We start from the raw sequence: 17,849 nt of genomic DNA on the forward strand, positions 1-17,849 counted from the left end.
CAAATGTTAATATGATCCACCGCTATTAAATTTAATATTTGTAAAAAAGTGGAATGAAATAAAAAAAAGTAATCAAGTTTCCTTTGTATCATTTTTTTTTAAATATTAGTCGTCAAAAAATGACAACTATTTTTTATATAAAATATGTATTGTATAAATAAAATTTATTTATATAAATATAATTTATTTATATAAATATAATTTATTTATATAAATATAATTTTTATTGTAAAAAAATCAAATCGAAGAATTTTTTAAATTGCATTAACCTATCTCTACTTAGAAATAGCAAATTAGTGCACGCGTCAAATTATTTTTCTGCTTGGTTTCAATTTCGTTTTAATACTAAAATTAAAAAAAAAAAATATTTTTGTTGCAAATATTTTGGTAAATATTTATAATTAGAATTAATGATCAAAAAATAAATTTTATTAGAACAAAAGATGGAAATATCGTTTGCGATCAGTTTGTCAAAAGTTTCGTTTGTTCTATGTTTTTCTGTACAAAATAAAATCTGTCGTTTTCAATAAATTTAATAAAATCAACTTTTTAATCTATATTTTGATTAGTATACTAGTTATTAGATTTTTTTTAATCATTTTGTACGATTTAGTTTTTAAAGCGATTAAAGCTAATGATGCAAATTTATTGCTTTACAGAAATTATTATAACATATTTTGAATTAAACATATTTCATATATAATTGCATTCAAATTCTTCATTTAATTTGTTCAGTGATTAAATTTCTATACTAGACTTACTGCTTAGAAAAGAGTAAACTATTGTATTTAATTCCACCAATTTAGAATTCGTTGTTATAAATATTGTATTATTTGAAGAAATTTTCTTTTCTCAAATTCACTATTAAGTGGCCCAGTGCATTTGGATTATTTCAAATGTGATTAATCATTGGATTAATAAACAATTCAGTCCAGAAACTACTTCAAGAGATAGTCATTAAAACCCCACAAGAGTGAAAAAAAAATTTCAAATCTCTATCACATCAGTTAGTAATTAAAATTTATAGATAGATTTCTATCTTTGTAAATATGAAGCAAGTCATATTTAATACAAGCCTTTAAAATATTTTCAAGCTGCAAAGTCATTTGGTTTTTGTTTTGTCCAAAGTTACTTTTTTAAAGTCTTTTATACAGTAAATTTACTCTTTAGTTTTGAAATAGGATCTCGATGACGTAATTGCAGCGTCTAAAAATAAAAAAGGAAAATTGTGTTTTTGATCCTACCTGAAAGTCTACTGCGTGGGTGGTGTAGGAGTTTATTTAATCCCTTGAGAAGTTAAAAATCTTTTGTTGTTACGCTGTGGAATGTTTCAGTTGACTTTCATGATTTATTTTTGTTTACAATTATAAGATTCATAACAAGGAATATAACATAAATATTAACACCCTCCAGTAACTAAAAAACATTTTATTTATAAATGAATTGTCAAATCATTATTATTATCTGATAAATGGTGGCACTTGCTTTCACAGTTTTATTGAATCTTGTTTTTGTGTATACAAATTTTTCAGCTTAATTTATTCTACATATTTATAAAACTTTGATGGATTTTTATTATATGATTGAAATATCGATAACAAATTATGATTTTATTTATGTATTCCGCTAAAATATTTTAAATGAATTTTTGTTTTCTTTTAAATATATTGTATGGAAATTATTTTACCTAAAATACTCTTCCTTAGAGATTTATGGAATATTGTATCATAAATGAAATCAAACAGCCATGTTTTGATTAGAATAAGTAGAAGAAAATTCGGAGTTGGTTGGTGTCAATCTAACAAAAATTCAAAGCTTTTCGAGTTCCTTCGTCATTACTTTTGGGCATTCATATTTTAGAATAATATCGTTAAAAAAATTGATTTTTTTTATAATTCGAAAATTAAAAATTGCTCGGAATTTCATATTCACATCTTATAAAGTAGGTTTGTGTCAAATATGATGCTTTTGGGTACAACAATTTTTATTTTACCATCTCATACTTTAAGTTCTATTATTAATAGTGGTTTCCTGTTATGTGCATGTTAATTATCATTAAGCATAAATACATGTGAAGGTTTTAAATTATAAAATCTCTTTCAAAGCCATGTCAGCAATAGTTTTTAACTAAATGGAAAAGCTAACAAAGATAGAATAATTGAAATATTTTCATACTCCATAAACAATTTTCTTGTTTTTAGCACTTGTAATTATCAATACTCTAGATCCTAAAACAATGCTTAAAAAGTTAAGTAAAAAATGCTTATTAGCATAAAATGTTTTCTGAATATATTTATTTCCGATTAATATTCAGATATAATTAATTCAAATGTATTAAAAAATGCAAATTTACTATTATTGTGAGAAATTTTTTTAGAAGAACTGCAATTTATCATAGACATTCCATTTTTTCTTGCGTTCTCCATGGGCTTAATTCATTTTAATTTTTTAAAATCATATAACGCTTTAAATTTCTAGTTTCGCCAACTTCAAGTTAGAATTCTTTCAATTCCCTGCTATTGTAAAAATCAGTGGTCAACTGTAATATGTCTCGATTCGATTCAAGTTAGAATTCTTTCAATTCCCTGCTATTGTAAAAATCAGTGGTCAACTGTAATATGTCTCGATTCGATTCAAGTTAGAATTCTTTCATTTCCCTGCTATTGTAAAAATCAGTGGTCAATTGTAATATATCTCGATTCGATTCAAGTTAGAATTCTTTCAATTCCCTGCTATTGTAAAAATCAGTGGTCAACTGTAATTTATCTCGATTCGATTCAAGTTAGAATTCTTTCAATTCTTTGCTGTTATAAAAATCAGTGGTCAATTGTAATATATCTTGATTCTATTCAAGGTAGAATTCTCTCAATTCTTTGCTATTGTAAAAATGTGTGATCCACTATAATATGTTTCGATTCGATTTGAGTTAGAATTATCCCAATTCCCTGCTACTGTAAAAATCAGTAATCAACTATAATATGTTTCGATTTCGTTGATGAATTCATTCATTCTGTTTTCTTACAAAACATTATTATTCATTCTTTTGAGAATAAAGAATTTTTTAAAGCTTCCTCGAATTTTAGAATCCTTCTATGTTTTCACGAATTCAGAAACATTTCACTTTTACCTGAGACATTTCTAAATCTAAACTCAAAGCATTACAAAATTCTAGTAGTTAATTTCTAAAAATTCTAATTAGATTCCAAGGTTCTATATTACAACATACGATGACGGCACCCCTTTTCACTCATCACACTAAGCCTATCATCATATTATTCTTGCAACACATTTCTTCAGAATTCGACTTGCAACCGAACCAGAAACGAAATTTCTACATTCAACACCCCATCTGATTTTATTAATGCCACCTCCCGTGTCAACCCCGTAGGGGAGGGAGGGAGAGTTGAATTATGTGGGGAGTGCAAACTTCATTAAAACCTACGTCTAGCAGTGCGCGCGTGAATAATTAATGCGATAAATTTGCTATTTACTATCCTTTCACCCCTCCTTTCCCCTTCAGTGGAATGAGCCGACTGTTAAGTAACTAATCCGATAGGAACCGAAGGGGGCCGAGGGTTGCTTACTGATTATTTAAATATTCATGCTTTTGCGTTCCGACTTAGAAATGAACAGTGCCCGTCACTTGCTGTTACAATTTATACGTCATATGCATAAATGGAATTGTCTGTGTTTGGAACCACTAGGTTTTAAGGCGCCGTAACCTGGAGCCAATAGATATAAGGGTGGGGTTGGTGAAATCCTGTTTTGGAGGATGCAGTGTAACGAACCTGTCTTAATTGTAGAATCTTACTGCAGAATACCCGGATCAAGTTCGGAGTAGATAATCCTTTAGCAATGCTCGATACTGTACGTTGATGAACACTGGTTTGGGGTAGGTAGATGCAGGATTGCAGTGAGGGTTTAGTACAGGCTTGTCAGATGGGTTAGTGCGCTGCTGAAATGCTGAGGTATTAGCCTTGAGTATGGCAAGATTCTAATTTATAGTCGTTTCGGGTGATAAAAGTTTGGTTAATGGAGGAATAAAATCGGCTATAAACTCTGCCAATTGAGTTAGAAAGTAAATTTTGAAGAAAACGGCTTAGGAACGATTACATTAGAGAATTCCAACCGAAAATTTTAAGAGTTCTGGAAATATTATCGTTTTCTATTATGCACACAATGATTACATAATTGATAATCAATAATCAAACGAAATCCCTTATTTTATTTATTCATGTAGTATAATGTCACAAAAACCAGATTTGGCTATATTTTACCAAATTTACAGTCAAACCTAAAACTTAATTAAAATTTACATGAAAATGGAAAGAGAACAATTATATTCTCTTTTAATGAAAAGTTAAATTGAAATATACTGTTTAAAAGCTCTAAATCTAGATAGAATGTAAAGTAGTAAAAGTGAAAAACAGATTAAAGCGCAATTGTTCTAGAAAGTAAATTTCGAATAAAACGGCTTAGGAATGATTACATAAGAGATTTCTGCCGAAAATGTTTATTCTGAAACCATTATTGATTTCTATTATGCACATAACGATTACATAATCTTTAAAGGTTATCAAATCCTATATTTTGTTGATTGATGTAGTATAATGTGTGGTGAATTGCATATAAGCCAATAACAGCGCTTCTACCCGAACAGCTGTTTTGGTAAAATTGGATCGTTACTGGACTGCTAACCAAAAGGTCCCAGGTTCTATCCTCACGCGTCTAATACCGCTTCAAATGTCACAAAATCTAGATTTGGCTATTTTTTGCCAAATGTATAGTCAAACCTAAAGCTTAATTAAAATTTTCATGAAAAGGAAACATTATATTCTCTTTTAATGAAAAGTTAAATTAAAATTTACAGTTTAAAAGCTCTAAATGCAGACAGAATGAAAAGTAGTAAAAGTGAAATACACATTTAAGCGCAATTGTGCTATAGATGTATAAATTTTATTTGAACTTATACTGGAATTTTTAGCAATTATTATGCGTATTGGTTTTAAAATAAAAGCAATAAAATAAATTAATTTGGTCATCATGACTATCCTGAAATCTTTTCCTTAAGTGATCTCCTTGGAACTTTTTCGCACACTCTCCGATGAATATATCCTTCGCATAAAATTGAAGACCTTGGTAAGCATTGTAGTACATACGCATGTTCAATTCCTGCTCCTTCAAAACTGTTCAAGTTCTTACCATTCACAGTTTAACATGGTTCAAAACTACAGCACATTTGTTTAAAAATCCTTCTGGAAATTTGGGATATTTTCCTTGCATTTGCAACTGCTTTGAAGATGGTTGCGATGAAATTGGCATTCAATATCGAATTTCTAAATAGGAAGGCTAGGCTGCTGCCTGGATCACCAGGTTGAGATGGAGTACAAGTAGGACGGTTAAATTTTTTCCCTTACTATGCTAAATAAATAAGCTTGCAAAAAAGACAAAGTCAAGCTCCTATATATTTCAGTTAGTTCACTTATTTATTAAAATATTTGACACCAAATATCTGTTTCAATAGTATTGTGGATTTCAAGAATTGTGAAGTCATAGTAGATTAATATAAACATATATTCACAAAGTAAATATTATAAAAAGAAATTAATCTTAAGTAGATCCTTGAAGTGTTAAAAATGCGCTAAAATGTAAAACTAAATAGACCATCTTATTAAAACTGAACTTTAATAATAAATATAACCCGTGGGCCACAAATTACTTAAAAGAGCTACTGTCCACGCATTCCTTATTCCATCATTCATGAACTGTTCCATGTTTTCTGTGCGTTATTAAAATGAATTGCCTTAAAAACCTGCAGGAACGAGGATCCAACAACTTTCTTTATAGCTCGTACGGTTGACATCTTCAAACATGCATTTTTGCCCTTGCTTACACTTTATATATCCCCTACCTTTCTGTTAGTTTAAGTGTAAATTTTAGATCACTTATAATAAAAAATGTTGATAAACTTATAAGTTAAAAATACTTATAAACTTAATAATATAGGGTGTTCATTAATTATTGTCGGGGTTTCCGTACCTCATAACTTACGATTTAAAAATATTACGCAAAAACCGATTACGTATTCGTAAATTACAACTCAAAGAATTTTATTAATGATATTAAAGTGTAAAGCTTGCACAATTTGCACTTTGTAGGCATTCAGCGGAAGGCGATTATATATTCGTAAATTCGCTGAACAAATTTTGACTCGAATTGAGGATGATGAAAATTACCTTCGGAAATGGTTCTTCAGTGACGAATCCACTTTTCATGTGTCAGAAAAAGTGAATAAACATAACTGTAGAATATGGGGCTCGGAGAACCCGCACGATTCTCAAAAGTCAAAATTTGTTCAGCGAATTTACGAATACATAATCGCCTTCAGCTGAATACCTACAAAGTGCAAATTGTGCAAGCTTTTCACTTTAATATCATTAATAAAATTCTTTGAGTTGTAATTTAAGAATACGTAATCGGTTTTTGCGTAATATTTTTTATTGGAAAGTTATGAGGTAAGGAAACCCCGACAATAATTAATGAACACCCTATATAAGCGTGTAAATAAATAAAAACATATAATAAGTATAGACATATAAATATATTTATTAATATGAGTATATCAATGTAAGTATAAACCGATATGTATATACCTTAAATACAATAAATATAAACTTGTCCATATGACAAATATAATCTAGAATTAGTTAGCCTAATAAGTATAATAATGATAATAAATATAAAAGTATAAGTAAATAGTATAAATTACAATATTGAGAAAGTAATTAATAAGATTATTAATTTATATTTTAATATTCGGTACTAATGAAAACTTTTAATTAAAATAAAATTTTAAGATAAAATGATAGTAAGTTAAAATTTTGAATATTTAATTTAGTTTTTCGAACTCCAGGGGGAAAATCTGGAATAAGCAAACGGTTTAATTTTGATAATATAACCAATAATCTGGTTTAATTTTAAAATAAAATAACGAATAATCTGGTTTTACACCATTTAGCAGGGAACGATTATGTTAAATATAACCTTATGGAATATGTTAGTAAAAACGTCTAAGTAGAATACAATTTAAAGCATCTTTTTCTAAATTTAAGCAAGATCGAACTAAGAAAAATGTAGCAAATAAATTGCTTTCGAAAAATCGAAACTACAATGCAAAACACATATTTTTATCTTTCATCAGATATGAAAATAATTTTATTAAAAATCATCTGAGCTGAATAAAAGTTCTTTTTATTTAAAAAAAGAAAGAAAAAGAATCGTATCTTTCTTTCCAAATCAGCAATATAATATGAACTGGCAACAGTAAAAGATAAAAGTTGCAAGCGATAAAAAAAAACGAATGAAGAATCATTTCATCTCTGATAATAGAATAAACCATGACACAATCACAGTTGGAAAGGAAGGAACGACATTAATTTAACTGCTGTGTGGAATTATAAAATATGATACTAGAACTGGCATTTCCAGTTAAAATGGCACAACTGTAAATAAAGACGGCGCGGTTTTTCGCTTTCGTAGTATCACTTTCGCAAATTCATTCGCCTTTCTTTGAACTCCAAGTGGCAATGTAAATAGATAGGACGGCTTCCGCGCTGGCTATGCAAACAAAATTTTTCTCTTTTCGATTCAGTATTTATTTCTTTATGCATTGAATTCCTAACTGTATTTCGCAAGAATTTAATTCGAATTTTCAGAGCTATGCTTGTCTGCAATTAATTGAATGTTAAAAAGACCATGTTTTATTCTCGTTTTTTAAAATTCATCACCTTTTTTTATTTAAAGTTATGCTGGAAAAACTAGTATTTAAATTTGAATAATTTCTATTCTTTATCATGCATTTATTAAATATAAAACTCATTTTTTACTTTTAATAATCATTGGATAAGTGTAACTGTTTAATGGGTTGGAATTCTGCGTTCCATTTTCATTAAAATTTTATTCAAATTTTTAGAGATAATCTTTATTAATTATCAATTGAACCTAGAAAAGACCATTTTCTTAGCTACTTTATTTAAATTATCACCTTCGTTAACTTATATTAGCACTGAAGTTTGAACAATATACATTTCTCTATTACGAGTTTAACCCTTATTTTGTATAGTATACCATACATACAACTTTATAAAAATATACTACCACTATAAAATAATTTTTAACTTAGTTTTATTAAACGATTTTTATTATACAATTATTTTATTCTTTTTTTAATGTTTTTTATAGCGTAAAAAAGCTACCTATATACATTTTTTTTTCTTTTCTTCAAAAAAGCAATCTTGTCACGATAAGGGTTAATAATTGTATATTCTTATGCAAACTCATTGCTAATGTTCGATAATATATTTAACTACCGAGTGAATTTGAAATCTTCATTCTTTTCATACCTGAAAAAATTATTTGGTTTTCCTATTTAATTTATACCCATTAGATATGGAACAAATTACTTAATTTGATAATTGGACAATTTCTGTTTCTTTTTTATTGAATCAAAATACATTAATATGCTGGATTTTTTCTAACATGGATCCCCTTTTGATTATTTGCTAGAATATGTAATTACTTAATGACCGAAATAAATAACTACGTTAATATGCATTCATTTCATGTGTATTTATTAATTGTATTATGCTGTATTCTTTTGTTATGATCTCATTAACACAGTTCTCTTTGTCAGTAGAATAATTAGTACAAATAAGTAACTTCCAACAAAAATAAGATACTTTTATATTCAAAAAGATAAAATGGATGAAGCACAGTAATTAAAGCAAATAATTACATAATAAATTCACTTTTCAAGGAAAGAATTGACAAATTAATTGAGTTAGTTAAAAAATAAACTGCTCAATTAATTTACGAATCCAAATGTGCTGCATGAACTCTATTATGTATTTTTTTATCTATTGTTTTAATACTTTAACTATGGTGTCAATAGGATTTATCTGCCATTTTGTAAATTTACAATGACAAAAAGAGTACTTAATTATAAAAACTTTCCACATCAAAATGCTTTCGATAACAATCAGTTGTGTTCATTTAATAATTTAACTTTAGATTCTATGTTTAGGCAACTTCATTAAAGTGTTTTTGAAAGATGAAACAAATGCAATGCCTACTTTGCAAACAAACATTCATTTCAAATATATATATATATATATATATCGTCGTTTTAACTAAAAAAAATAGGTTCAAACCAGTATTCATTTATGGTTATTTTAAATCAGTACCACACATCACAGCCCCATGAGAAACGTAATTTTGCGTGTCATCCGATATCTAATTATATCTTTCTGATATGTAAAAGTAACTAATTCTATAGTTTTTCACTCTTGCAAGGTATGAAGTAAATTACCTAGTTTTTCCCCAGCTTTAATTCCAAAATATAATTAGCATGATATTTATGACATAAGTATTAATTGAATCTGTTACAGTTGATTTATTTTTTGTGTATGTTACAAATTATATTGAAACAAAGTTGGAAATATATAGCACGTTTCTAGAAAATCTATCCAAGCAATATGAATTTCTAAGTTCTTAACTTGTAATAATATTTCTCTTGAATGCGTGATCTGGAGAATATTTTCAATCCTTTGAATCCGAGTCCGATTTGTTATTTTTTTATTTATATTGTCTAGTGAAATTATTTTAAAATGTTAATTCATTTGTCCATAAGCTGTTTTTGAACCATAAAAACCCATATCCTAACAGAAAATTTCTGCCACAAAATTCGTAATTTCATGTAATTAAATGCGAATGCCATATTGTAGTGGTATATTTATGTAATAATAAATGCACATTGTACTTTTATGAACTGATTTTATTGCTTTGCCCAATTGAAGAGAATTTTTATGAACGACAGCCGGGAGGGATAGAAAAGTAATTTTATTAATTTATTTGAAAGTTTAATTCTTAATTAAAATTGATTAAAAATTGATAATTACTTAGTTACAGTTTTTCTGTCTAAATTTACCTGAATCCAGCGAAAAATATAATGACTTTTATTGTCTAAAAGTTCAAAATAAATTTTTAAAAAATTCAACATTTAAGTTATGTCAAAATCATTATTTTACAATGGATTAGAAATAACATCTTTCCGGCGTCCTGACATAGGGGTAGCGCGTCTTCCCTGTGATCTAGGCGTCCTGGTTCGGGCATGATTGTTCTTCTGTGTTCTATCTGGGAAGTGTGTGAATATGGTTCCCTGTAAAAAGTGGTTGTGCAAGCGAATGTGACGCACGAAGTAGTTAAGTCGTACTCTTGGGCCTAGTTGGCGCTACTGAAAAAGGAAGAGGCTCTCACTCAGCTTAAATCGCTGACAGATAACTGTCAGCGGGCATGTAAAGTGCGAAGTCACAATAACAACATCAACCAATGCTACACTGCATGAGTCGCAAATATTAGTAACATATTCAAATCAATATAAAAAAAATATTTTCTTTGTAAATTCCTTTAAAAGGAAACGAACATGAATTGTATTGCTTCAATTTTTTTATATGCCTTTATTGTATGAAGGCACTTAAACTACAAGTAACAGCGTCGACACTTTATATACCTTCAATTTTACAAACAGTGTATAAGTTTTATAAACCAAAGCCAGGAATGCTAGAAAAATAATTTAAATCATTTGTTCGAAAATTTAATTTTTAATTAAAATTTGGTAATTATTTATAGTTTTCCTGTTTAAGCTTACATAAATCAAGCCAAAATTTTAATTTTAATTTAAAATTAATTTAATTACTTTAGTTATGCATAATTCATCATTTTATAATGGACTACGAGTAACAACATCTCTTCCCCCCCCCTAGTGCTATAATACGTGAGTCGTCAATATCAGTAATATATTCAAATCAATAGCTGAAATGTTTCACTTTTCGTTTTATTACAATTGTTTCCTTTTATATCCAAATTTAAAGCTTTAATTCTCAAAATGATGATGTGAAACAATTAAGAAATTCATTTTCTCCCATCATAAAAGGAAAAGGGACTTCTATATAGCATCGCATATGCAACAGAGCAGGAATCTTAAACTCCAATTTCAACCTTTGTCCAATTAGTACAATACAACTAAGTCTTGAATCGCAATCAGGACCCTATCTGTAAATCAGTGTTATGGCATCATAAATTTCTTTCTGTAAACGAACTCGTTAGTCGCTGGAAATTCGAAGACGACCCACCTCCTGCGAATCGCCATTAGCAATTCATGGAGCCTTGCATTTCGCATCCTTGCCACTGACTTTCTACCAACCCAACCTTGAACCACGGGGTGAAATCGTTCAACACCTTTGCGAAATCTAACTGACTTTCTGGAAGACGTCGATGGGGAACATTTTCGCTGCGAAATTCTTGCATTTCTTGGCGAATCTCTCTCATTAAAAATACATGAGCACGTGTTTCGCCCCTGCTCACGCCTTTTAACGATCACAAGTGGAATTTCGTCGTTTGGTGCCTTCTCCATCCCCCCTCCACATCCCAAGATGCTCATTAAGCAAGGAAACGAACGTTGAAGCTATCTACTTCAAACGCATTTCACCTTTGATTTGGGGATGTGGACTCTTGGATGTTAATAATAGATGTTTCTGGGATGGATTTGTGATTGATTGGGCAACAACTGATCTCTGGGTTAGTTGTAAGTGGGGTCTTGGATTGGAGTTTTGCTTTTGAGAAAACTAGTTGCTCATTTACAGCTGAATATTGAGTTCGAGAGCCTTAATCATGCATTGGTAGAAGGTTTGTAATCAATTTTATCATTTTCAAATGTATTCTAATCAGTTGCTGGTTCAGAACTTTAGCAGGATTTGTATACTGTAAAACCATAGGCAGATTTCGGTATATTACAGCTTTAGATCGTATACATAACGAGGACTCTTCTTTTATTAATTGTTCAAATTTAGAAAAATTTTCAATTATTTTTAAGCAATGTTAAGCATTAATTTAATTTAATTATTTTGTTTAATTTTTCATTTTAGTAACTAAATGAAAATATATTTGTGTTTATTCCTTTATTTTTTTATAAATATATTATGGAAAGAAACTAAAGTCATAAAATTCTTGAAAATTAACTATAATTATTAGTCAGAGATTGCATTATTTATAAATAAAAGCATTAAATTATTATAATAGATTATAAGGATATAATAAACTCTTCAAATTAACATAATATTCAAAATTATTTTATCAATTTTAATTTTAATTTAATTATTTAATTACTAATTCTCTAATTTATTAATTCGAATTTAAATTATTTTATTATATGAACATTAAAAAAACATTATTTTTAAGGATTGTAAAATAACATTTATGAATACTTGATATTTCAGTAAATTATGAATTAATTAAACTTATGTAATATATTGAATTTAATTAATTTAACTTTCAATTTCATTATTCTATGTAAACACAAACTGTGGTTCTTATAATTTATCAAATTTGTAATTTTTTACAAATTCTTTTAGCAAACATTATTCAATTGATTTGTTTGTGACCCTGGGCAGTTACCTAGATTGCTTAGTCGAAAATCCGCAAATCTATGAAGCCGATTTATAAATTGCCGATCAATTTAGCTTCACATTTTTAACATAATCAACACATTAACGATTTCTTTAATTTTTTTTTTATTTTGGTATTTTTGTGAAAAATATATGTTTTTTTCTTGTACTTTTTTTACTATCCATTTCATGGTAAAAATAAAATAAGACTTCTGAAAAATTTACCATATTTATATTTTAATTATTACTTTACTTTTTTAAAATAAGCATTTAATTATAATGATAAACCATAAAGAAAAAATAAATCTCAGGCAAGTAAGGCATATAAATTATAATTTTGTAAGACTGGTAAACACAAAGCAACCAATTATATGGTTAATTAATATCATAATATATTATAAATAAGCAGTTATTAATACTTTATTTAATAATTCTCAGAATACGTTTTTAAAATTTGTTTGTTTGAACCTAGAATAATAAAAATTTTAACTCAACTTAAATGCCTAGTCGGAAATCTGGCAGTGTTTCTAATTTTGTTAAATGCTCTTATTTTTTAAAACTGATTTATTTATACTTTTACATTTATTTTTTAAGCCATGCTGAATGTTTTATTTAATTTGTCATGTTTCCCTTGTACAAATTTGTCATTTTTTTAATCTGCTACAAGATTCTATATAGGAAAAGCTTGATTTTGAATATTTTTATTATCATAAATAAATGAAAACAAAAAAAAAACATTACGGAAATACTTTTCTCTTAATTAATTTACCAATTAATAAAACGGAGCATAGATTATTTATTTTTTTTATTAAATGAGACCTTTTTCAGATATAATTTTACTTATTTCTTGTTAAACTATTCCAAATTAATATAAAAAAAAGAAAAAATGATAGTGACGTCACTATGAAACTGTGCAGTGTAGGGTTATATACTTATGTGTATGATTCACTTATGGAAAAAATGCAATTTGTCAGTGTTGTAACATCATAACGTTTATAGGATGGCATATGATTTGTAAACTTCAATATGCATGTTGAAAATAATTGTTTATATAGGGTAGACTACATGATCTAGCTCCACCAAATTTGGCACATAGTGACTTAATAAGTTGAAGTAACTATGACTTTGAAGTAACGAACTAGATTTTTCAATATTTGAATTAAATTATTAATTAAAAAATTATTCAGAATATTAATATCAAATCATACATTCCACAAAATCATTCTTGCGCCACTTTAAAAATTTTTTTAAAGAATAATTATAATCTTTCCATAGATAGGCATTTTATTCCCTTGCAGTTTTGTCTTCAATTAATTAATTTTTTTTTAATATTTTGTATATTTTATTACTATATTTCCCATTTTACTGCGTTTATACATACGTGCGTTGCAGGCGATATTAAATGCGTATTTTGTCTCACTATGCCACCAAATGCTTACTGACTCTCTCATGGCACATGAGAAAGTCAGAAACAAGTCTCGAGGAAGACTGGTACAGGAGAATGGCATCGAATACCCTTTCACGCGGCAAGATCCACTCCATAGTAAGTCATATTCATAAACACCAAGACCTCTTCAAGACTACACAATAACTGAGACCAAAATGCCACTTGTCAAAATCAATTAAATTATTCACTCAAAAGTGCAATTCTCGCGAAGGAAATCAAAACACAGGACCCAGACGGACTATTATTATTCTATTTTTCCTTTTATTTTTTTTTTCCTTCCATCTTGTGCTCATCCAACTGGTTATATAACTTAGTGTTATAGGCACAGGATGGCGTTATGTTGTGTGTATTATCACGGCCGTATAATTAAGAAAAAAGGTCAAAAATAATATAAAGTAAGATCAGCTTTATAATGCTACGAAGTTTTTAGTTAAACGCTCGAATCTCCTTAAAATTTTACCCCTTAAAATTTGCTAATTTTAAAATGTCAAAAACGTGTGTTAAATAATTGGTTTTCCACTTGATGAAAGTTATACCTGAAATTCGATAAAACCTCTAAGATAATTTACAAGTTAATAAAAAGTGAATTTAAAATGAATCAATAAATTTCAATAACAAATGCAATATGTAAATTTACTTGAATCTGTATCTTTTATTGATTACTCAATAATTTATCTCTAATATATAGAATATTTTAAAAACTAAACCAACAATAAGTTCTGTAATAACTTCCAACTGCGTAATACGAAGATAAAGAAACTCCGCTCGAGGCTTTCTTCTTCAAAGATATATGCATTTCTACACAAAATAAAAGAAAAATCATTATAAGAATTAAAACCACAGACTTTTTAAAGAGAAAAAAAATTATATAATTTATTCCATCTACCTACAAGATCCTGAGTAAAGAAATAAAAAGCAATCCTGGCATCTAACCAGGCATACAAAAAATTTCCACTAGTCCATGAAATTAAAATGCTTTCCATTTTATATGGCTCTGCTTCTTCTATTGATCAAAATAAAAAAAAAGAAGAAAAAAATTATTTCATTCACTGAGACGATATTTTCGCTAAGTCTCTGTGAATGGTTTCTAACTTTATTCCTTATTATTATTTCTTTATCTTTTCATAAGAATTAAAGTAGAACTTATTCATTTTTTGAAGCCAATAACAACTGGTATGGAATTTAAATCTGCAAACCCTACTCTTAGGAGTCTCGATGTTTCTTAAATATCTATTAATAGAGGGATGTAAATTAATTTTATTAATATTTGGCGAAACTTGCGGAGGAGGATCTTAATTCATTTCTTATTACTCGACCGTGAATTGTCAGGAAAAGGGTTTTTTTTATTATTTTTATTTATTCTTTTTTGTGTGTTCGCTTTATTTTCCACGATCGCGTAGCCGTGTAATGGATGAAAACTGCGTGTTTACTAGACTACCGTTGCCAGAGGCAAGGGTAAAATTAATTCCTGATTAAAATACGTAGAAAACTTAAAATATTTCTACTTTTAATAGAAAATTCATGCTTCAGAGATTACCTTAATGAAATTAGGATGCTGTCTAGTAAATCCGCAAATTAATTCATGTTTAATTTTGTTGTTTTTCCGCGTTCTGTTCTAGAGAAGGGGGGGGGGGGATAGAGGCGAATTTAAATTTTGTTTGATTTTGTAATTTGTGCTTTCGTAAATGTTTGAGTTTTCGAAACATTTCTTAATGAAGGCGTGCTTTACAATCTGCGGTTTATTGACTTAAGTAAATATCGTGACATATTTTCTGCTCTCGGAGACTTTATGGGAAAATATGAAGTAAGGAGTTTTTGTTTTGTTGAAAACCCTTTAAGGGGTTTATTATTGTTTCAGGAGTCCCATTATATAAAACTTTGTACATTTATGCTCGAATAGATTTGAAACTTTCAGAAAAGTTTCTCCCTTAAAATTTACCATACAAAATAATCCAACCGTAATAAATTAAATATCAACCTAATTTTACATTTATAAATTCAATTCTGTTTATTGTATGGCATAAGCTCTATTTACAATGAAATTTGAGAAGTACTGAGCGAATCTATATATTTAATAGAAATCTATATGTAACATTGTAAATAGGACCTGTTCTCCAGCCTTAAATACTGGCTCGATTTCACTAACTTTTACTTCATATGAAAATTCATGAAGCTCTTTAATGATCGCCCACCTTCCATTACCATCTTATTTCCAAGTAAAATCTTTAAAAATACTACTTCGTTTACTTTTTCTGATGCGGAAAAAATAATACAGAATTTCTTAATCAAACCTTTTCCATTGTTTCATCAATTTTTCAGTCGTGTGGTTTTCTTTCGTTATTGAAAGCTGTAGAAAAAAGAACTGTGTTTAACGTGTGTGTAGTTTACAAGGTGGAATTTAAAAAGAGCTATGATGTTAAGGGACCAATATCGATTAGAAAGGTTCATGTGCACGATGAACTAAACATGTGTAAGATTATTAGGATATCACATCTTTATTGTCTGACAGTTTGGGAAAATCATGAACATGAAGTTTATATATATAATAATTGAATTAAATATAACCAATATCCCCAAGGACTTGTAATCAATAAAAATATATTTTGCAATTTGCTTAGCATTGACCATCAGTGAAATAATGGGTCGAAACGTGCCATGATACGACTGAAAATTATAAATTGGTTGTAAAAAGATGCAGTTCTATGCTCTGATTGTATTTTTAACTAAAAATATTTTAAAAACTAAAAAAACCTATATGAGCTGTAGCATCGCTAATCGCTTTTACAATAAATCTTGCTATTGAAGGTATTCCTATTTTTGCTCCTACTAAAAATACAAATATAGGGCATTTCCCCCAAAAGTCCTCTAGGAAAGCATCCTATCTTCATATATTTGTATTAAGGCAGAAGGCATTATATTTGTATACTTATAAGGGAAATACGTAGGTGCTAAGGTAGATACTATACATGTATTGCTAAGGTCGATATGTAGGTGCTCCATTATCGAATGATATATATATTTTTTCTCTATTACGAATTCTTATCTCATCACCTTGGCTATGTATACTAGACCAAGTGGAATTACCACGAATTCTTTCCTTTTTATATAGCCACTATAGTAATATTAAGGAATAAAATTTTATTGAATCCTATACAGCAGATGGTATTGAAAGATAGGATTCTTGACAACAAAGAATCCTATCTTGAACTAGACAGATGTAGATTATAGCCTGGTTAATATCTGATTTTGCTATATTAAGTACAAGAATTCTGATATTTGATTGCTCCTGATAATATTATCTAATAATTGTGTATCTCATACAGTTGCTAATAGATTCTTTCAACCATATACTTGGGGAGTGTCGGTTGTCTCCTTTGCGTGGATGCTAGTTACTGTTATTGATGTGAATGGGATTCGAAATTAGTATTCCGCTTCTTTAGAAGAGTATTGATACAACGTACTATTGACCTTGGTTTTGATAGTGATTGACGGATGGATGAGAAGAGGAAAGAAAAAGCCTTTCTGGTATGGTTAATACTAGAGACGGTGGAGATTCTTGAGTGTTTTCTAAGAATAGGTAAAGGGTAAGGTTTACTTAAATAAATAACTGATAAAAACCATCTTTTGGGCCTATGGCTTCTCTGAGGTAGGACGATGAACTAGGTTATATCGATCTAATATTTTGATCAGAAAACAAATGGAGTCGAGGGAATTATTATTCGAATCAAAAAGTTGATATATAATGCCTGATATTTTTAATCAGTATCAGTTTTGTGTACATAATATTTATGCATATATGATACAAAGTATCAGGTTCAGTATCACCAAACTCAGAATTGAACTTGTACTCTCTCTCGTGTCCTCCGCAATAAACTGGAGCTATAGCTTTGTGGCATCAAATC

General features: G+C 28.6%; 1 protein-coding gene across 2 annotated transcripts in view; it reads left to right on the forward strand.

The window, feature by feature from the left end:
- The window catches only part of LOC129987574 (cadherin-like and PC-esterase domain-containing protein 1), a 373,319-nt gene that overhangs the window by 73,935 nt on the left and 281,535 nt on the right, over positions 1 to 17,849 (forward strand). The gene's annotated exons all lie outside the window — the stretch shown is intronic.

Source organism: Argiope bruennichi, chromosome 1 (assembly GCF_947563725.1).
Source record: "Argiope bruennichi chromosome 1, qqArgBrue1.1, whole genome shotgun sequence".
Taxonomy (NCBI): Eukaryota; Metazoa; Arthropoda; class Arachnida; order Araneae; family Araneidae; genus Argiope; species Argiope bruennichi.